At 45.5% G+C, this 22,001-nt stretch overlaps 1 long non-coding RNA gene across 5 annotated transcripts in view; it reads right to left on the bottom strand.

The window, feature by feature from the left end:
* Positions 1 to 22,001, bottom strand: part of LOC140429613 (uncharacterized) — a 174,472-nt gene that overhangs the window by 134,411 nt on the left and 18,060 nt on the right. For 2 of the 5 annotated variants that reach the window (XR_011949141.1, XR_011949139.1), the window contains exon 3: positions 11,500 to 11,981. The exons of 2 other annotated variants lie outside the window; for them this stretch is intronic. This is a non-coding gene — a long non-coding RNA (uncharacterized lncRNA). Of the gene's footprint in view, positions 1 to 11,499; positions 11,982 to 17,723; positions 17,992 to 22,001 lie in introns of those variants that run through there. One more of the 5 variants, XR_011949140.1, reaches the window with a different exon arrangement.

Below are 22,001 nucleotides of genomic sequence, written 5' to 3'. Positions count from 1 at the left end.
AGGAACAAGCCGTCTGCTCGGAAAAGCAACAAATACATTAAAGGGAAAGGTTTGTTGAACTCCATGATATATTTTGAGGTTCTGAATACACCTCGCCCATAACAATTGGGGGCTTGAGGGGGATAAAAGTCTATCTATTGGATTGACTTCTGTGAACTTAAAGACAGTGAAGGATTGTTGCTTTTCCGGTGTGGTATTTTAGTTTAAGTGGGGAGTGTGTTGTGGACAATGGCTCTTTCAGAGGCTCAGATGTTTTAGGGGGTGGAGACTGCCACACGCAGTACTTTACGGACATAGAGGAAAAGCAGACTGTTGGGCCTGGCAAAAACATTGCAGTTAACATTACCTGACAAAATGCGAAAAGGTGAGGTAATTATGGCGGTGGTTAAGCATTTGAAGTTGCCTGAGATAGAGTCTGACTCATGGGAAATGGCAAAAATTCAGTTGCACGTTAAACAAATGGAACATGAGAAAGAATTAAAGTGGCTTGAATACGAAAGAGAGAGAGCAGAAAAAGAAAGAAAGAGATAGAGAGGAAAAAGAAAAGGAGAGAGAAGAAAGAAACAAAGAAAGAGATAGAGAGGAAAGGGAAAAAGAGCGAGAATTTGAACTTCAGAAAATGGCTCTGAAACATGAAAATCAGTTAAAATTGTCAGACGCAAAGGGACACGTACAGTTGGAGGAGATGGATGAGGATAATGAGACAGAGCGTCATAGTCAAAGACGTGGTCGGGTTCTATTTAAATATGTCCAAGCATTGCCAAGGTTTGACGAGAAGGAAGTAGAAGCCTTTTTCATTTCATTTGAGAAGGTAGCTAAATAAATGCAATGGCCACAGGACATGTGAGTATTACTGATTCAAACAAAGCTGGTAGGTAGGGCTAGTGAAGTGTTTGCATCACTACCGGAGGAGGTATCTGGAACGTATGAGGAGGTGAAGAAATCCATCTTAAATCCATATGAGCTAGTGCCTGAAGCTTACAGACAAAGGTTTAGAAATTTAAGGAAAGAATTTGGTCACACATACATGGAGTTTGAAAGGCTCAAACAGAGTAATTTTGATAGGTGGATAAGGGCTTTGAAAATAGACCAAACGTATGAAGCTCTCAGAGAAATTATACTTTTGGAGGAGTTTAAAAATTCAATTCCTGATGTAGTGAGAACTCATGTGGAAGAACAGAGGGTTAAAACTGTGAGATTAGCAGTGGAATTGGCAGATGATTATGAATTAGTTTATAAATCAAAGATTGGTTTCCGACATCAGTTTCAGCCGGTGAGGGATAGAAACTGGGGACATGAGAAATACTCAAGTGGTAAAGGTGATCTGATGGGAGACAATAAAGAGACTGTACCTCAGATTAACAAAGAAATCCAGGAGGGTGGAAAGGAAATGAAAAGTTTCAGATGTTTTCACTGTAATAAACTAAGCCATGTAAAGTCACAGTGTTGGTGGTTGAAGAAAAGCACTGGGAAGGCTGATGTGGTAAAACAGGATAAGAGAGTGAGGTTTGTTAGAGTGGTAAAGGAAAGCCCAAGGAAAGCGAAGGAGGTGCAAACAATTGTACAGCCTGTTCAAGAAGTAATTGTTAAGAAGGTGCCAGATGTATTTAAAGAATTTACTTGTGTGGGTAATGTTTACTCATGTGTTTCAGGAGGAGCAGGTAAGGAAGTCACAATTTTAAGAGATACAGGTGCAAGTCAATCTTTAATGGTAAGAGATGAGGAATTATGTAGTTTGGGAAGAATGTTGCCAGAAAAGGTGGTGATATGTGGAATTCAGGGTGAGAGGAGTAGCGTTCCATTATATAAGGTAAGGTTGGAAAGTCCAGTGAAGAGTGGTGAAGTGGTAGTAGGAGTAATAGATAAACTATCTTGTCCAGGAATAGAGTTTATCTTGGATAATGATATAGCTGGATCGCAGGTGGGAATGATGCCTACTGTGGAAAATCAGACAACTGAAAGGTTGAAGGACGAATATCCTGGGATTTTCCGGATTGTGTAGTAACAAGGTCGCAAAGTCACAGGTTAAGACAAGAGGAGAAATTAAAGGGTGAAGATGAAGTTGAAGTGCAATTATCAGAAACGATTTTTGATCAGATGGTTGAAAAAGAACAAGAACAGGTGGAGGATGAGGCGGATAATTTTAGTTCAGGAAAATTGGCGGAGTTACAACAGAAAGATGTAGGAATAAAACAGATATCAGAAAGCATATACGGAAGAGGAATCTGAGAGTATACCAGAGTGATATTACCATAAAAATGATGTCTTGATGAGAAAATGGAGACCTGTACATATGCAGGCAGATGAAAAGTGGGCAGAAGTTCATCAAGTAGTATTTCTGGTAGGGTATAGAAAGGAGGTGATGCGAGTTGCACATGAGGTACCAGTGGGAGGTCATTTGGGAATATGGAAAACTCAAGCTAAAATCCAGAAACATTTTTATTGGCCTGGACTACATAAAGATGCAGTTACATTTTGTCAATCATGTCACACATGTCAAGTGATAGGGAAACCTCAAGCAGTGATAAAACCATCGCCCTTAATACCCATTCCAGCATTTGACGAACCTTTTACGAGGGTCATAATTGATTGTGTAGGACCGCTTCCTAAAACAAAAAGTGGGAATCAATATCTATTGACTATAATGGATGTGTCTACTAGGATTCCAGAGGCCATTCCTGTGCGTAATATTACAGCTGAAAGGATTGTGGAGGATTTACTTAAATTCTTTATTAGATATGGACGACCCACAGAAATTCAATCGGAGCAAGGATCAAATTTTACTTCAAAGTTATTCAAAGAAGTTATGGATAGCTTAGGAATAAAACAATTTAAATCAACTGCGTAACCTCCAGAATCGCAGGGAGCATTAGAAAGGTAGCATCAGACATTAAAGACAATGTTGATGGGGTATTGTCAAGATTATCCAGAGGATTGGGATAAAGGAATCCCATTCGTATTGTTTGCAATTAGGGATGCACCTAATGAGTCAATCAAATTTAGTCCTTTTGAACAAATTTTTGGTCATGAGGTAATAGGGCCACTTAAATTTATTAAGGAAAAATTGGTGGGTGAGAAATCGGAAATTACACTATTGGATTACATGTCAAATTTTAGGGAACGATTAAATAGAGCAGGTGAATTGGCTAGACAACATTTGAAAGTTGCACAAAATGTGATGAAACTGGTAGTGGACAAGAAATCCAAAGTTCGTAGTTTTGCCAGTGGGGATAAAGTTTTAGTGTTGTTACCAGTGGTAGGTGAGCCTTTCAAAGCGAGGGTTTGTGGACCGTATCACATTGAAAGGAAATTAAGTGAGGTGAATTATGTGGTAAATACACCAGATAGAAGGAAGACTCACCGAGTGTGTCATGTGAATATGCTTAAAAGGTACGTTGAAAGTGAAGGCGAGAAAAAGGAGGTTTTAATGATTCTAACTCAAAGTGACAAACCAAATCCAGATGACTGTGAATTTGACATACCTCAAATTAAATTGGAAAATGAGGATGTTCTTAAAAATTGGGTTGACTTGTTAAGTTACCTTCCAGAGGAAAAACAAACTGACCTGAAAGAGTTATTGATATCACATGGGCAAGTTTGTAGAGATAAATTGGGAAGTACTAAAATGGCTATATCTGATGTAGATGTGGGAAATGCTGTACCTATCGAACAACATCCATATAGAATTAATCCTTTAAAATTGGCACAGGTTAACAGAGAGATTGAGAGTATGCTGAAGAATGGCATAATTGAAGTGGGCTGCAGCCAATGGAGCTGTAGCCACCTCGGTTGGCCAATTCCCGATGTAAAATGGAGAACAGCAAAGGCTGAAGGGAAATTCAGCCAACGCAGGCAGAAACTAGCAGGTGCAAATTTACTGTGTATTAAACTCTGCAAAAGCCCAGACAGCATCGATACCAGCAACAATCTGCACAATAATGTAGCGGCCATCTACGTACTAATGAACGATCCCCGGGAACAATCGAAACATTTGAGATAAACAAGGCCAAGCCAGAGTTCTCCGGGCCAGCAGGATCCAACACAAAAGAGGTTAACGGTCACCTAAAGACCGCCCATCAATCAGGGAACCGCTCCAGTATTGGAGAAATCGAACCAAGCGATTGGAACAAAGTCCAATCACTTGAAACCAGGTACGGGGTCCGCCCCGAAAGGCGGGAAGCCCCTGGGGACTATAAAGCAAAGCCCCCAAGTTCAAATCGTCCTTCTTGACAGGGTCACTCAGCAACGCGAACCAACCCTTGACAGTGACCAGTCCAGCTGCCGCCAAAAGAACGTAAGTCTCAAGTCAACGCTCACTACGAGATAGGCGCTCCTAGCTACCAGTCCATACCAGCTTTTGAATCCCGCAGACTCAGAATTCGAACGAAAGGCCATTTGTTCCCCTGACATGGTGGGCCAGTCCGAAGCTAAGTATTGGCCTGTTAGTGATAGAAGTAGCTTAGAAAGTAGAGTTTATGCATGAGTAGATTTGACTGTGTGTAAATAAATGTGCTTTGATTTGAATCTTACTAATTGGTGTACTGAGTTATTGATCATTACTCGAACTTGAACCTCATGGCGGTATCATAAAGATACCAGGCGACTCTAGAGCAAAGGTGATAAAACAGAGCCAATTGAACCAACCAAAAGTTAGCAACATATTACTGGTGACCGCAGGTAATGCAACGCCTCATGAACCCCAAAGAATTTGCGGTCGCAGCGACCAGCAGCAGTAGAGTAGGACAATGTCCCGTTTGGGAAGAGGAAATCAGGAAGTACCTCAAAGGGAAAGGATGGCCCCTTTGGAGCGAATTCTGTAACAATGAGGAAACAGGTCCCGGGAGTATAGGACATACTTGGTAGGAGAACCTGAACGAGATTCACAAGAAGAGCTCAGGGAAAGCTCACAAGCCGATGGCAATCGTGTCCTGTTTGGCACAATTGCGAGGCACAGAGGAGATCGTTGGGACGCTCCGGAAAGAGATAGAAGGCATACATTGAATGAGCAAGGTCGATGTCAGTGAGGTAGAAAGAGAGAACGTAGACTTAAGGAGGATGTTGGCAGCAAAAGACGGAGAGGTGGATGATGCCAAGTGGGCACACCAGTCTTGTCTGGCGCACTTAAGCAGCTTCCAGTCCCAGTATGAAAAGGCCTATCAGGACACGCAATGTGCAGTCCTGGTAAGAGAGGAAACCGAGAAGCAGGTAGAGGCATTGTAGAGGCAGTGTAGTGACCTGAAGGCAGCATTAAGAGCACTCCTTGCTGCCACCACGGAGCAAAGACAATGCTCATTAGACCACGCAAAGTGCCGGAAGCAGATTGCAGAACTGCAATCTCTGCTTTCAGTTCAAAAAGGATTCCAGGAAACCTTTGGATCACAGCTAGATGAGGAAGACGGCCCAGATTGGGAAGAATTAAATGAGACAGCGCAGAGATATGTTCAGGGAACATGTGCGCAGGGAAAGCCCCAGAAGAGAAAAGCGCCCCAACCCCCCACAGAGCAGATAGTTCAGGCTCCAATGAACCCAGTCACCACCCACCGCACAGCCACATCGGACGACATGGAATTTCTGTACACCACCCCCTTAACAGTGACCCAATTACAGGACGCGTGCGATAAAATCAAACAGTTCCATTCCACCTCAGACCCCCACCACTTCTTTGCCAGAGTAAAACAGCAGGCTACCATGTACGGCCTGGGTGAGCGAGAGCACGTAAAGCTCACAGTTTTGAGTTTAGAACCTTCGGTCGTAGCAGCCCTTCCCGACCCACAGAATGTAGGAGGAGGCACCCTTGCAGAAATGCATACCGCGATCCTAGACGCGATCAGGTATAACCAAGGTGACTCCGTAGATGGCCTCAATAAATGCAGGCAAAAGAAAACCGAGCACCCCACAGCGTTTGCTGGACGCCTGTGGATCCATTTCGCAGCAGTTTTCGGAGACTTAGACCGTGCCCATTTGTCCCCAGACAACATGGCCAAATGGACCCACACCCTTATCTCCCATGCTACAGAAACAGGACAAAACACTTGTGTGAATTATGACCCCTCAGAGGAGACTCATAATGAGAAATGGGTCATAAAAAGATTGTCCCGCGCCTGGGAGCAATCTGTTCAAAACAAACCCATGAATAAAAATCCCGAAGAACAGCAGGCAGTAGGAGACATACAAGCAGTTAAAAAACACCAGAACCCCGCATGGGTAAATGAAGGCAAGAACAGCCCCCCACAAAAGTCACAGGAGTGTTACAACTGTGGACACTTAGGACACTTTGCAAGAGAATGCAATGCCCCACGAAAGCCACAGAGAGCACAGCAGGCAGGCACCCTGAATAAGAATAAGACAAAGCCCATACATAGTGTGAGCACCCGTTCAGATCAGACGGACCTGAATGGAACGGACTGATGGTGTTCGGGCTCCCCCAGTTGGGTCTGTGACACCCTTTGGGATAGGTCCGGCCGACCAATAGTTGCAGCGAAGATACGGGGACATTCCATCGAGTTTCTCTGGGACACAGGAGGGTCCTGCACCACAATCAATTCCTCCACCATATTCCCGAAAGACACGTGGCCCACTACAGCCACCATCACCCTCAGCGGCTTTACAGGCCACTCACAGCAGGGACACATCACAGCCCCTGTACCCATTCAAATCGGCAACATCACCACCAAGCACCCCATAGTTTTAGTCGATCTACCCCACACAGCAGAACACATTTTTGGCATAGACTTTATGAATTCCCACAACCTGTCCTTTGATCCAGTCAACCAATGTGTCTGGAGAATGGCAAAATCCGCAAGAGCCCCCGCAACGCTCAACATAGGAGAATATGCAAACAAAATTAGCGCAGTAGGTGAATTTTGGTTTGACCCGACCACTATTAGCACGGACAAGCAGGTTAGGGCAGTTCTACAAAAGAACAGGACAGCATTCGCGACCCACAAACACGACTGTGGCCGGATGTCTGGTTCAGTACAAATCACAGGACCTGACCCTAGAACCCAAAAGCAATATGGATTTCCCCAAGAGGCAGAGGGAGAAATCGCAAAAGTTATCGACAGCTTATCAGAGCAGGGAGTACTTAGATCAGTAGCCTCTACTAATAATGCTCCGATATGGCCAGTGAGAAAGCCCGATGGATCATGGCGACTGACCATTGATTACCGGGAACTCAACAAAATCATCCCTGCAGCAGACCCCACCGTAGCAACAAGTCCCGAGACCATGCTCAAGCAGGGACTCAATTCCCGATACTTTACGGTTTTGGATATCAGTAATGGATTCTGGTCCATTCCATTGGCAAAGGCGTGCCAGTACAAATTTGCCCTCACCTTTAAAAATCAGCAATACACGTGGACATGCCTGCCACAAGGATTCCACCACTCCCCCTCCATTTTCCACCGACAGCTGGCAAATGGTTCAGCCAAATTTTATCGCCCCGAATGTCTAGTCCAGTACGTAGACGACCTACTACTGCAGACAGACACCAAGGAAGAGCACATCGAGCTTCTGTCCGAACTCCTGGAACTCCTACAGAAAATTGGATGTAAAGTCAACCCCAAAAAGGCCCAGATTTTGGAAAACAAGGTGATATATTTGGGTACAATTATCACACATGGTAAACGCGAGATCGAGCATAAAAGGATTGACTGATTGCTAAATTGCCCCTTCCCCAGAACGTTTCGGCCCTCCGGTCATTTTTAGGACTGGTTGGCTACTGCCGAAACCACATTGACGGCTTTGCCAGCAAGGCAGCACCCCTCTCAGACCTCCTAAAGAAAGGAGCCCCCTGGGAATGGCTTCTGCAGCATACGGATGCTGTGGACTCATTGAAAAGAGCACTCACAGCAGCCCCCGCACTACAAGTTCCAGACCCGCTTTCCCCTTACGCTATAGAGGTAGCAAGCACATTACGCACCCTTTCGGTCGTACTCCTCCAGGAACGGCACGAACAGTTAAGGCCCCTGGCTTACGCCTCCAGAGTTTTAGATGCTGTGGAGCAGGGATTTTCAGCCGTGAAAGGCACCTGCTCGGAGTTTTTTGGGCAGTACAGTATTTTTCTTACATAACCGAACTAAAACCCATCACAATCCTCACCGAACACACCCCCACCCAACCTTTACTGGACGGACGACTTAAGGACGGTACAGTCAGTCAAATAAGAGCAGCCAGATGGACCCTTCTTTTGCAGGGACGGGACATCACTGTTAAAAGGACCAAGACCCACACTTTTTTAGCCGATAACCTACAGTACCCCGGAACCCCCCATGAATGTGAAATTATCTCTCCACACCACAACCCTTTATTGCTAAACCCCCCCCCCCAGAAAGATGGGTAGTTCAACCCAGAGCCCCAAGCACACAGACACGTGTAAACCCATTAGGATATATGTGGATGGATCTTCCACAATATTAGAAGGGAAGCGCATAACAGGATGCGGCATTTACGTCAAGGACGTGCAGGGACGCGCCCCAGAAGAAATCGCAATAAAACTTCCAGGACACTTAGGCGTGCAGGCAGCAGAGCTTGTGGCCATCGCATACATAGTGAAACACCAAGATTCCTTCCCCAGCCCAGCAGACATATATTCGGACAGCCTCTATGTCTGCAACAACCTCACGGAATTCCTACCCCTGTGGAAAGCAAGAGGATTTGTTTCTGCAGATGGAAAAGCCCTCCCCTCAGCCCCATTGCTCCGCCACATTTTAGAGAGAGCACAGAACAGGACTTTTGGAATAGTTAAAGTTCGTAGTCACCATCGTTCCTCCCCCCCAGAAATGTAAAAGCCGACGCACTGGCAAAAGCAGGTTCCAGGCACGGATATTTTTGGACACCCCCCGAAAGCGCACCAGTGAATGCAGTTCAGGTCTCGCAGACTAATATCGAGGATTTAGTGCAGGCCCAGAAGCAGGATAGCAATCTCAGGGAGATTTTAAAAGGAAAATTTATGGCACCTTACGATAGGTTTAAGAATACACTGACCACACATAACGGTGTGGTGTTAAAAGACACCCTTTATGTCGTTCCTGAACAGGACAGGAATCAGCTCATTTGTTTGTTCCATGACGGTCATGGACATCAGGGAATTGATCCCACTACAGCCCACCTCTGGCAGCTCTGTTGCTGGCCAAGTTTAAAAGACGATGTAACTCACTACGTTTAGAATTGCCTTATCTGTACCCAGAACAATCCGGACAGATATGCCAAAAAGGCTCAGCTTAGTCACACCCGACCCGTTAATGGCCCCTGGACTAACCTCCAGATTGATTATATTGGACCATTGCCCCCTTGCAGGAATGGTTATAAATATGTACTCGTGGGGATAGACACGTTTACAAAATGGGTTCACATCCAGAACTAACACGGCAAAGACCACAGCCAAGATTTTAACTCACCACATCTTTACGAGGTGGGGACTCCCCCACAACATTGAATCCGACCAAGGTTCCCATTTTACGGGACGTGTCATGAAGAACGTCCTCACGATATTTGACATTACCCAAAAATTCCACATCGCATACCACCCCCAGTCAAGTGGTATCGTGGAGCGCATGAATTGGACCCTAAAATCCACCCTCAGAAATATGGTCCAGCAAAAGAACACCATTTGGGATTCAGTCCCCCCTTTTGCGCTGATGTTTTTGCGAAATACAGTTTAAACATCTACAGGTTACACTCCACACACCCTCATGACCGGACGCCCCATGAAAGGCACAGAATTTTTATTAGGATTAGATTTGACCAGCCCCGAAGTGACGGCCCTCACACACGAGAACGCAGTCAAACAATTAGTCGAAAATGTAAAAACGGCTCAGTTAGCAGCCGCAGTGAAATTGGGCACAAGAAACAAACAGAGCAAGGCCTGTTTCGATAAGACAGTGCATGCGACTGAGTTCAGTGTAGGACAGCAAGTCATGCTCTCCGTATACAACCCCAGCACATTCCTATCACCTAAGTATTCGGGTCCGTACTCCATTGTGGACAAAGTAAGCCCCTCCGTCTACAAAATAAAGTATCCCAACGGAAAGACTGCGTGGTTCCATATCAATCAGCTTAAGGCATATGGAACACAGTCGAACCACACGCACTACGTCATGCTCGACGCAGCAGACCACGCCCCGCCCACCGCCAATGTACCCCTACCCCCCCCCAATACGTCCAACCCAGCCACGGACTCAACCCCGACTCCACCCCCGAACTCTAGACTCCGCCCCGGAATGCCCACAGACTGCAGCAGCAGCGACAGCGACTGTGACTCGGACAATAACCACAGCACGCCTCCCTACTATCCCCATGCAACAGGACCCACACCCAGCGAATCTGACCACGATTCGAGTGATCCCTTCATGATCACATTCCTCAATAAACCCCACCACCGACCACCGACCTACAATGACGACCCCGATTCCGTCCCCACAGAACTAGGCACCACCTTTTGGCACTGAGATAATTCATACAGACTCGTCTGGAATGACGAGGGGGATCCCAAATCACATCAAGCAGCCCTATCCGCCCTGATACACTCGAGAGTTTGGCATCCGGGAAAAGATGACGACTTTGAGTCTGACTCCCAAAACGAGAACCCCTTTGCGACCCTGTTCGCAACTGATAACTGAGGTGTCCAGATGATGTTTTGAAAAGGAACCGCTTGGGAGAAAACGATGTCCTTTCTGATGGAACATGCAGCATGTTTTATGTTGTTTGTAGTTGTACTGTTAAATGTTGTATGTAAGACCAGAATTTTTTTTTCCATGGCCCCACGCCACCACCCTCCCGACGCCCACTGACAGTCAGAGAAACTAGTTTGTCCAGGACGCTAGTTCAGAGGAACTAGTTTGTCCGCAGAGACTTGTTAATCTCCCAGACACCAGTTCAGAGGAACTCGTCTGTCGACAGATACACAGACCCCCGTTCGTAACTGCCCTTCTGGTTCGAAGGAAGAACCAATACGGCAGCCCCACACGATGACTACATTTCTTGCCCATTCTTGTCGGTTGCTCAGGCAGTGGAGAAACGGCATTGGGACCCGCCCTGCCTGGGAACCCCCCTCTGGTCAGCTACGCTCGGGTAGAGCACACACGGCATTGGTCGCCGTCCTACCCGGGGACTCCATCCAAATCTTACCCGTCGCGGCCCATACGCACCTCATTTCGGCAATTTTTGTTCAAAAAGTTTTGTTTGGTTTCAGGTAACCCTTAGGTTGCCAACCCTCTGTTCTTTACATCCTCAAACATTTGGATGGTAAATCGCACAGTCTGCGAGATGTCTCGCACTGGTTCAGTATTTGTAAGTGTGTCTTGTCCTAAATTCGGTTTTTGGAAAAAAGAATGAGGGAGTCCCACATAGAGACCAATTATAAAGGGAGTTATTGGCACTAAAGGACAGACAGGCTATCATACGAGATATTAAACCAAGATAGTAACAGACACTATGCTTGATCCCACAAAACTCCAGAAGCTCCAGGAACAGAAGAGAAGAGAACAGAAGAGAAAGAAGAACCTGGCACAATCTGCTTTTATTTCCAACTTCCAGACATGGAAAGTACATTTAAAACCTCATATAGAGTTCTTCGATAGACTTCAGGAGGCGGGTTTGGTGATGAAACTAGCCGAAAGTGAATTTCAGAAGCCCGAATCACTTTCCTTGTTCCCGATACCCTCAAGACGATGAGAAATAATGCGATTTCCTAGCATGAGTGAATTTGATCGAACATTTGTGCAAATGTTTTGTGTCGTGATTACTCCACTGATGGACTTGCTAAAGAACCGTCAAAAATTTCAAGGGACAGCAGACTTTCAACAGGCATTTGACTGCCTGAAAGCTGTGATCACCAATGCTCTTGTATTGGAGAATTGCAAGGGGCTCTGTGGTCAGATCGAACTAAATTATCTGATTCTGAAGAGAAATGCCGAGGAGCAGAGGAATGGATGGATCGTGTAGAGACTTTGTTCAAAGAGACTGTCAATCGTGAAGGATTTCTGTTGGAGGAAGAAGAACAAAGAAAAATTGACTATATTATTTTACCTGTTTTTTTGTGTGATGTTTTCTTTAAATGAAAATGTATATTTACGGTGTACATTTCTTAGTGGATGGTGCAAAAGTGAAAAATGAAACCATCTTGAAGTTTTTCTTTGGGGGATATGTCATGTGAGAGTACCTTTAAGACATGGATGTTTAAGCAATGTACCTTTAAGAAACCAGTGATGTCAGAGCGTGGGTAGAGCTGGGCTTTAGATCAGCCATTTTGAAGTTTCAGTTTGCAGTTGGAAAAAGCAGATTGTGTGTGTCTGTGTGTTTCCAGAGAGCTGCAGTTTGGAGGAAAAGAGCTTGGGAAGTGTCTTGTGTTTTGCAATGAGCTGGATTTGCTGTGAGCTCTGCCATGAAAGACTATCTCTGGATCATTTGGGTGATTTAAACTCACAATAGTAAAGCCTTTAACCTGATGTGATTCTGTTTAAAGGTTTTAAGTCTCTTGGAAGTTTGAAGGAACATTTTGAGGAATTATTTACTGTTGCAATATTTTCAGAGTTATCTTTGCAGTAAGGGGTGTTAAGAGATGCAATGTTTATTTAAGATGTTAAGTTGAGTTCATGGAATAAACATTGTTTTGTGTTTAAAAACCCACGTGTCCATAATTGTAATCCCACACCTAGGGAACAAGCCGTGTGCTCGGAAAAGCAACATATACATTAAAGGGAGAGGCTGGTTGAACTCCATGATACATTTTGGGGTTCTGAAAACGCCTCGCCCATAACAATAGATTGAGCATGGGTCCATATTAAATATGGTGCCCGGAATGAGGTAGCAGGGCGTAGCAGGTGAATCAGAGGCTGCCTTCCAGCAATCTGACCTGTTTCCCATTTCTGCATAATTAATAAAGCAGGCAGGAGATGATAGAGCGTAAACCCACCACGGCAGCCAGTGGGAAAAACACAGATGTTCATGCCTCCCACCACGCTTAGTGCAATTCAGGGAAAGTCTGGCCCTGTGGTCTCACCATTGCCCTGTATAAATGAAACATAAACCCCCTACTTTTGTATTCAATTCCACTCGCAATTAACAATACATTCTTTTAGCTTTCCGAATTACTTGCTCTACCTGCATACTAACCTTTTGTGATTTATGCACCAGGACATCCAGATCCCGCTGTATCTCAGAGTTCTGCACTCTATCACCCCATTTAGATAATATGCTTCTTTTTTCTTCTACCCAAATGGACAATTGCACATTTCCCACATTATACCACATGTAATTGACCCATCATTTTGCTAAACATCCTTAGGTATGTCGCTGTAACCTGTTCACTTCCTCCAGATGTGGTTCCATTAACCTTTGGGTAGAACTTTCACTCTCATGAGAACTGACAATTTATTCCCACAACATGTACATGTTGTATAACCAGTGGCAGTTGGGGTTTATTTTCCAGAAGCCACTGATTCCTGATTCCGTTCTGTACCTCCATACAGTGTATTGCTCCCAGTACTCTAGGGAAGTGAGCTTAAGCAATATTATCCATCTGTGTTTTTCATTACTGAACCTTCGTATTTGGAAAACAAATATGGCAAACTGCCACTCTGTGTGAAACAGCTGTCACCTGGCTTACACAAACACATCGTGAGGTGACTAGGTCTCATATGGCAATAACAACTAGTGGGGCCTGGGAGGATCTAGAAGCAAGGAAATTAGAAGTAGGTGCCATCTTTGCTATTATCGCAAGGTTGAGTTCAAATCATTGAACTCCCAAGAAAGGACAATAACTGTTTGCTTGGACAATAGCAATCTCTTGGGATAATGATTGTTTGTCAAGTCAAACTCATGTGACCATTATTGATATACTCGGGTGCCAATATTTCCTATATCACTGTATTCTTGCACAGTTTTGTCAAAGAAATAAACCAGACAGATTTGGAATTTGCAGTACTTAGTTCGCACTTGTTTCACTGAAGTGTAAACTACTTTGGATTAATGGCGCAAAAGGAAAACACACAATAGATTTGTAAAATAAAAATCAATTTGAGTTGTGTACAAAACAATAAAATTCTGTATTGTGGTTAGTTGCTTCCCCTTTCACTTCATCGGTAACTGATAGACAGATAGAGATGGATTTCCCTTCGCATGCCTTTACAAAGGTACCCTGACCCTGCCATGACGTCATCCCCTGTTTCTGGGGCTGGTATTAGGTAGTCATCATAGTCTCTTGGCCAGAGACCTGTTAACCAGTAGAAAACAACAAGTCTTCCCTGGAAAATGGCAACAACAGGATTTCCATTGCAACACCAGATGAAGTAAGATTTAATTAAAGGTCTTATTATGCCCAATAGCTCCATAAACTCTTTTGTTCTAAGCCTCGGCTGAGATCATTCAATGCCAGGTAAGCAATTGGAGGGAGCGGAGCCCTCTTCTCGGCCCTATCCCAACATCCAACGCCATTGTCACCACCATCTTTCATGAATGGGGAAATAGGTTCAGGAAACAGGCCCTGCTACTGGCATTTTTATTGACTGCGAGGGAAAGGGCAGCCAGCAGCAGTTGGGGTCATAAAAATTAGGTTGAGGGGACTAGGTGATGGCATGTTTTACCAGTAAATGTCTTTGCTGGATCTGCTAATGTTAGGACAATGGAGGAAAACCCATTGTCTCAAGACCAAGGTCATGTGACCTGGGGGCCTGTATATAAAGAGAGGCTCATCCGGCCATCTCCAGAAAAACACGAGGTAGAGTGTAATAAGACATACATGTAACAGGTCAGCAGAAGTTGTCAGTTGCAGAGGAGTAGCAAGACTCCATGATAACGTGCTCTGTATCAGATTGCCATCCTACTGCACGAGACACAATAAAAGGATCTTGGTTGGACAGATCAAAGTGTTTGATAAATTCATCTCAAAGTACAAGGGACCAAACACAACACCCGAGAGGCCTCTTCCAGGTTTCCCAATGATCGTTATGCCTCATGAGATCTCACAAGATCTCGCGAGTCATTGGAATCTGGATCCCGCCCACAATGGGTGGAACCCAGAATTTCAGAGTGAAGTAAACTAAGATTTCACAGAACTCTGCCGACACGAGATCTAACTGGCTCCCGGGATCTACTGGCCTCGCCGAGGAGACCCCAACTGGGCGCCGATTAGCACTGGTCTCCACAAACAAGGAAAAGCCGGTTCAGTACTTGAGGGGATCTCCCAGGCAATTGGAGGCATTTTGCTCGTGCAAGGTATCAGGCACAGGGGTGCCCTGCCCGTATGGGGTGGGGCATGGGGGGCTCGAGGACCCCCCACAGGTGAGTTGAGGCATTGGGGCGGGGGGGGGTCTGGTGGTGGTATTGGGGGTCGAGGGATTGGAGTGCCGGGAACAACCCCTCTAATCCTGCCCAGAACGGACTCTGTTTATTTCTGTTAGATCGTGCCCGGGATCGATACATGACTAAAGTGATTGTAGCATGAGACAATATGAGAAAGCATAAAAGAAATTAGAAATATTTACAAGACACTGATAACATGTGTACAGCTGGGATGGTGTGCCGTAAGGCAGGCCTGAACTGGACAGGCGCAAATCTGAAAGTGGAACAGAATCCAGCAGTCTAGGAGAGGAAAGAAGCATGTGGACATGTGGAGCACCAACTGCGCAGCCAATGTGGGTTCCGACAGCTGATTCCCACCCCAAACTATCTTCTCCTTCACCCACTGAAATGCCTAAACACTGACATTTAGCTCCCACCTTGGCAGCAGCACCTGCTGAAAATAAAATGGGAGATAAAGTTATGGTCTGAAGCTATAAAAGTTGATGTTGAGGCCAGGGCGCTGCTAAGTATTTTATTGAAAGGTCACCTGTTTCTCAATCTTGTGTTGAGAATATTTAGAAGGGAGTAAAAGACCAAAGATGGAGAGATCAAAGTGGAAGTAGAACAGGGAACAGTCGAGGCTAGCAAGAAGAAGCTCTCCGTGTCTGACTGAAAACTGTCTCTCACCCAAAACGATCCAAATCATATCCAATGGGAATTAACCAAAGCTTCGTCATAACTTGGTTAGTAGATTACTGGAATTCCCTAAAGAAATTGTGCAAACAACAAATAATTGTTTCTCGGGGGTTCCCTTGGTCCGCTGCCAACGTTTCAGCAAATGATCAGGAGTCCCTCTTGTGGAAATTACAGGACATTAGCTGAGGTTTCATTCATTTATTATTTGTGGGGTCTTGCTGTATGAAAATTGATTGCCGTGTTTCAAATTTGGCCCTAAGGACAGAATAGGTTTCGATGCAAATACAAGTTTTTCTTTCATTCTTACAAATATCAAGCTCCAACCTGGGCTGAGGCCAGAAGACTGGAAACCATTTCATATGTAACTATACAGGCTAAATTAATATTTTAATATAACATTACATTGGTCTGATTGTCCACCATGGAGCTCTATCTATCCCACAATTTGGAGACGGGAACGAAAACCACAAAATAGAGACATTTCTGTCAATTAATAACGTTTCCTGTCTTTTTTCAATGTATCAATCTTTTGGTCATGTTTATGCTATCATCTAGAACATATGTCTTTTGAATTGAAAGCACTTAGATTTAATGGTGGTTAAGGGAGGTGGCCCCCAACTTAGCCTTTGGTCTTAAACATTACTGCTTTAGTTAAATGTTTATTTCCAGTATACATGTAAAAAAAAATCAAGTTATGAATACACATCAAAATGAACAGTCACATATGTATTTTTCAATTGTACAAAAATGGTAGCAGAATAACCTTTCACCCACCAAACACCTTCTGATGTTATAACTATTAAAACTCGGATATGCAACAAAGCCATGCAGTCAGTACTTTCCAACACTTTCCAAGCTATGCTGACATAGCTAATTTCATTGGAGCAATAGTGGTGACATCACAAAGGGCCTCCATGTTCCTAGGTTAAGGGAATAAAGTTAAACAGGTTTTTCCAGCTAAACAACTATAAAGGGACCTCTGCTGGCGGGTGCTCATTTGTTGCTATCAAGTGAGACCACAATGACTGGGCTATGATTCCTCTCATGGCTGAACCCATCAACATTATCTGTCTCATCTCACACATCCAACATAGAGGTTTGGGCAAGGAATTAAGGGATATAGTACTCGGTTCCTCCAGCAGGAAGCAACTACTTCAGAAGAGACGGGCAAAGAAGTACACTAAAATGGCATGCTAACATCATATAAATTTTATTATAACCAGCCTAGAAATTACAAGTAATGATATTAGCAGATGAACAGTCAGAATGTTTATATGACATCCTTCTGTCTGCTATTTTAACTTAACCCATTTAAAATAAGCGGGATCACACTTATATTAAATTAATGGCAGAGGAATTTCTAAGCTTATGTTTTTTAATCTTAATTGCATTGGCAAAAACAAAAACACACACAATGGTGTGGGGGTTGAAACATTGTTGGCCTCTGAAATGTACAATAAATGTTCAGATTGATGGAATGCGAGGCTCTGTATCAGCTCCAAGAATTCTGACTGAAATTAGTTTTCCAGTTGACTCCGTTAATATTGGTCCCCACAAAACTGTTCACAAAGCAACTTTTAAATTAGGAATCTCACTCAAACAAAATGCAAGGAATGTTATTGTGGTCAACAGTCGTGTTCTCGTGATGCAGAAGGTGTTATTCAGAGAACACTTCAGGCATGGAATTCTTAACTGGGTCCCTTTGCCTATTGGCTCTGCTCAGGTTCAAAAACGTCCTCAAAACCTACCTTGTCGACCAAGTCCTTTGTTACCCTCCCTAATTGGGCAGCAAGGTAGCACAGTGGTTAGCACCATTGCTTCCCAGTGCCAGGGTCCCGGGTTCAATTCCTGCTTGGATCACTGTCTGTGTGAAGTCTGGACATTCTCCCCGTGTCTGCATGGGTTTCCTCCGGGTCCTCCGCTTTCCTCCCACAAGTCCCGAAAGACCTCCTTTTTCGGTGAATTGGACATTCGGAATTCTCCCTCTGTACCCGAACAGGCACCGGAGTGTGGCAACTAGGGGATTTTCACAGTAACTTCATTGCAGTGTTAATGTAAACCTACTTGTGACAATAATAAAGATTAACATTTAATATTCAGCATCTATTTGCTTTTAGAAAGTCAAAATGCTGCAGTTGCTGGAAAACTGAAAGAAAAACAGAAAATGCTAGAAATACTTAGCAGGCCAGGCAGCATCAACGGAGCGGGAAACAGTTATTGGTCATGGTCAAGGGCCTTTCATCAATTTGCTCTTGTTTATTAAGCACCTCGGGACTTTACCACATTTAAGATGCTATATCAATGCAAATTGTAAGCTTAAAAACACATTGGTCTGGATTCTCCGCCGGCGGGATGCTCTTTTTTGCCGGCAGCCCGGGGGTTTCCCAATGGCGTGGGGCTGCCCCACAGTGGGAAACCTGATTGACCAGCCGGCGTAATGGAACATCCTGCCGGTGGGGTGAAATAGAAATGTGGCGTGGCGGGGGGGAGAATCCAGCCCATTGTTGGAGCAAACTAAAAGAAAATTAAATGGAACTGACTTGGGAGTACAAGGTGGAATAAAGTGTATTTTCCAGTGTTAGCGTCTCGCCCCTTGATTAGAATACAAGATGAAGGATAAAATGAGAAATGGCCAATCCTCTAACAGACCAGACACTTTGGCCAGAATTTTCTGGAGTGGAACATTTTAAGGAAATGTCCTATTAATTAAACTTACTCCTGTATCCTTCAACTTAATAAAACAATTCCGACCAAGTTTCTGGAAGCGTGATCTGATAACGGTGCAGAGAGGGCAACAGGCCATCTGTGAACTTGGTGAAAAATGGCACAAATAGTGTGTCACCTTAAACTCTGAGATTTAACGGTCGAGAAATAAAATAAATAAATAATAAAATAGAGGAAGAACCGAGCAGGAGGGTGAATTAGAGTGGGTGAATTCAATGTTCAATCATGTGCAGAAAGAGAAATGGAGCTGGAAATAGAAATTAGAATAAAGGAGGAAAAAAGTGACAAAGGCCTCTTAAAATTAAACTTGACATTTCAAAAAATTCCTACTCAAAGGTCAAGATGTACACTTTTAATTGTTCTATTTCTGGCAAAGCGAGGTTGATTGACAATTATTAACAATTATCATGTAAATAAAAGGGTACGTATACTGTTAACAAACTTAGTTTCCTGTGGTGGATTTAACAGCTAATTAATGTGAAAATGCAGTAACTTTATGAAAGTCACGAGGTGGTTAAGAGCAAGATACTGTTTTCATGAACATAAAGATGGACCAAAACATCCATCAACTTGCGGCACCTCAGAATTCATGGGTTACCTCAAGCTTTCTACAAGTTGTTGCCTAATTTGCAAGTTAATAATGGTACACATTATTTACACCGTTGTTTTTCACCAAACTCTGGGCCAATGTGCATCATTAGCATCTACTCTCTCAAATGTGATCTTTTAAGAACATAAAAGTTAAGACTAGTAGGCAATTCAGCCCCTCGATCCAGCCTGCTCCACCATTCAATATGATCATGGCTGATCTCATCTCAACCTCATCCACCTTCCTGCCCGTTCCCCATAACCCTTCAGCCTGCTACTGATTAAAACCTGTCTACCTCCTCTTTAAACTTGTTTAGTGTTCCGGTGTCCACTGTATTCTCAGATGGAGAATGCCACAGATTCACGACCCTTGAGGCAGATGAATAACAAGAGGTAGGATGTCAAAATTACTCCCTGACCACTCCCCTTGCCACCAAAAATGATAATCAAACAAAAACTCCAGGACACCAATCTAAGCTACATCTCAATTATTCAGCTCTCAACAATTATTTTCCATAAATTACATAAATTCTTAAGAATAAAAATATTTGTGAGTAGACAGAATCTCTCCGTTTTAAGATGCATATACACGACTATCGGTTGCGGCTATGCGGAGCCAAGCCGCACGATTCGGCAGCTCCCGCTACCACGGACTTTCGGGCTCGCTAGAGGAGCCCCAACGGAACTTTTTTCGACAAAAACCCGTGGGGAAGGGAAGAGAAGGACCCCCTCCAACGCCTATGAAATAGACCCGAAGTGCAACGGCCAGAAAAGTGGCACTGGAGCAACGGGAGAAGCAGGGTAAAAAAAACAAAATGGCGGCGGCCAGGGACAAAGGGGAGCTGCAGGAGTTCATCAAGCGCTGCTTCGAGGAGCAGCGCAAGGAGATGCGCAAGGAGATGCTAGCGCCTATGCTTTCGGCAATTGAAGGACTCGGGATCACCCAGAAGACCCACGAGGTTAAGATCCAGGAGGTAGAGAAAAGAGTCAGCCAGAATGAGGACGCGCTCTTGGGCCTGCCGGTGAGAGTGGAGCAGCTCGAGGTGCTACACAAGAGGTGGGCGGGAAGACTTGAAGACCTGGAGAACAGGTCGAGGAAAAAGAATCTGCGGATCCTGGGTCTCCCTGAAGGAGTGGAGGGGGCTGATGCCGGGGCATACGCGAGCACGATGCTTGGGGCGATGATGGGCGCGGAGGCCCCTTCGAGGTCGCTGGAGTTGGACGGGACACACCGGGTGCTGGCGAGGAAGCTCCAGGCAAATGAGCCGCCAAGGGCGATGGTGGTGAGGTTTCACCGGTTCACGGACAGAGAGTTGGTCCTGAAATGGGCCAAGAAGGAGCGGAGCAGTAAGTGGGACAATGCAGAGATCCGAATATACCCGGACTGGAGCACGGAGGTGGCAAAGCGGAGAGCGGGTTTCAACCGGGCCAAAGCGGTGTTGCACCGGAAAGGAGTGAAATTCGAAATGCTGCAGCCAGCGCGACTGTGGGTCACATACAAGGGCCAACACTATTACTTCGAAACGCCTGAAGAGGCATGGACCTTTATACAAACCGAAAAGTTGGACACTAACTGAGGGTTTGTGAAGATGGGGGGGATGTTTGAGGTTTGATGTGTGATGGTTGTTGTATATAGGGGGTCAATCACGCGCAGGAAATGTTATATGGGCTGGGGGAGAGAGACAAGGCCGCGACAGGAGCTGCGCCACAGGGGGCGGAGTGGGCTGTGGAAAGCACGGGGTTTCTCCCACACGCGGGAAGAAAGGCGGGAAGGGGAACGAAGGAACGCATATGGATTGGGAGACTCCCACACGGGGAGGTCAATGGGATGGCGGGGGAAGCCGGGGTCAGCTGACTTACGGGAGTGACATGGGGGGAGCAAAAAAGCTAGACAGGGGTCTAGCGGGGGGGAGGGGAGGGGGGGAAGGGGAGGAAAAAGGGTTGCTGCTGCACTGGCCGAAAAGGAATGGGACACAGAGGAGGTGGTCGAGACGGGGCCCCCCCGTCTGGGGGACTGGAGGGTGAGAGAGGCGTGGACACGGGACTGGCCTAGAAGGAGATGGCTAGTCGGCAGGGGGGGGGGGGGACACTTCAATACAGTGTTGGATCCCGCACAGGACCGCTCCAAATCAAGGACTGGAAAGAGGCCGGCGGCGGCCAAGGTACTTAGGAGGTTTATGGATCAGATGGGGGGAGTGGACCCATGGCGGTTTGCAAGGCCGCAGGCCAGGGAATTTTCTTTCTTTTCCCATGTACACAAAGCCTACTCCCGGATAGATTTTTTTGTTCTGGGCAGGGTGCTCATCCCGAGGGTGGAGGGGACGGAGTATTCGGCCATAGCTGTTTCGGACCATGCCCCGCACTGGGTGGAACTGGAGCTGGGAGAGGAGAGGGACCAACGCCCGCTGTGGCGGCTGGATGTGGGACTGCTGGCGGACGAGGTGGTGTGTGGGAAGGTGAGGGGGTGTATCGAAAGGTACTTGGAGGGCAACGACAACGGGGAGGTGCGGGTAGGGGTGGTATGGGAGGCGTTGAAGGCGATGGTCAGGGGAGAGCTAATCTCCATTAGGGCTCATAGGGAGAAGACAGAGGGCATGGAAAGGGAGAGGTTAGTGGGGGAGATTTTGAGAGTGGACAGGAAATACGCAGAGGCCCCGGAGGTAAGATTACTTGGGGACAGATGACGGCTCCAGACGGAGTTTGACCTGTTGACC

The sequence above is a fragment of the Scyliorhinus torazame genome, chromosome 9, assembly GCF_047496885.1.
Source record: "Scyliorhinus torazame isolate Kashiwa2021f chromosome 9, sScyTor2.1, whole genome shotgun sequence".
Lineage (NCBI taxonomy): Eukaryota > Metazoa > Chordata > Chondrichthyes > Carcharhiniformes > Scyliorhinidae > Scyliorhinus > Scyliorhinus torazame.
The sequence above is the reverse complement of the archived record's forward strand: the minus strand, read 5'-3'. Positions and strand labels throughout refer to the sequence as shown.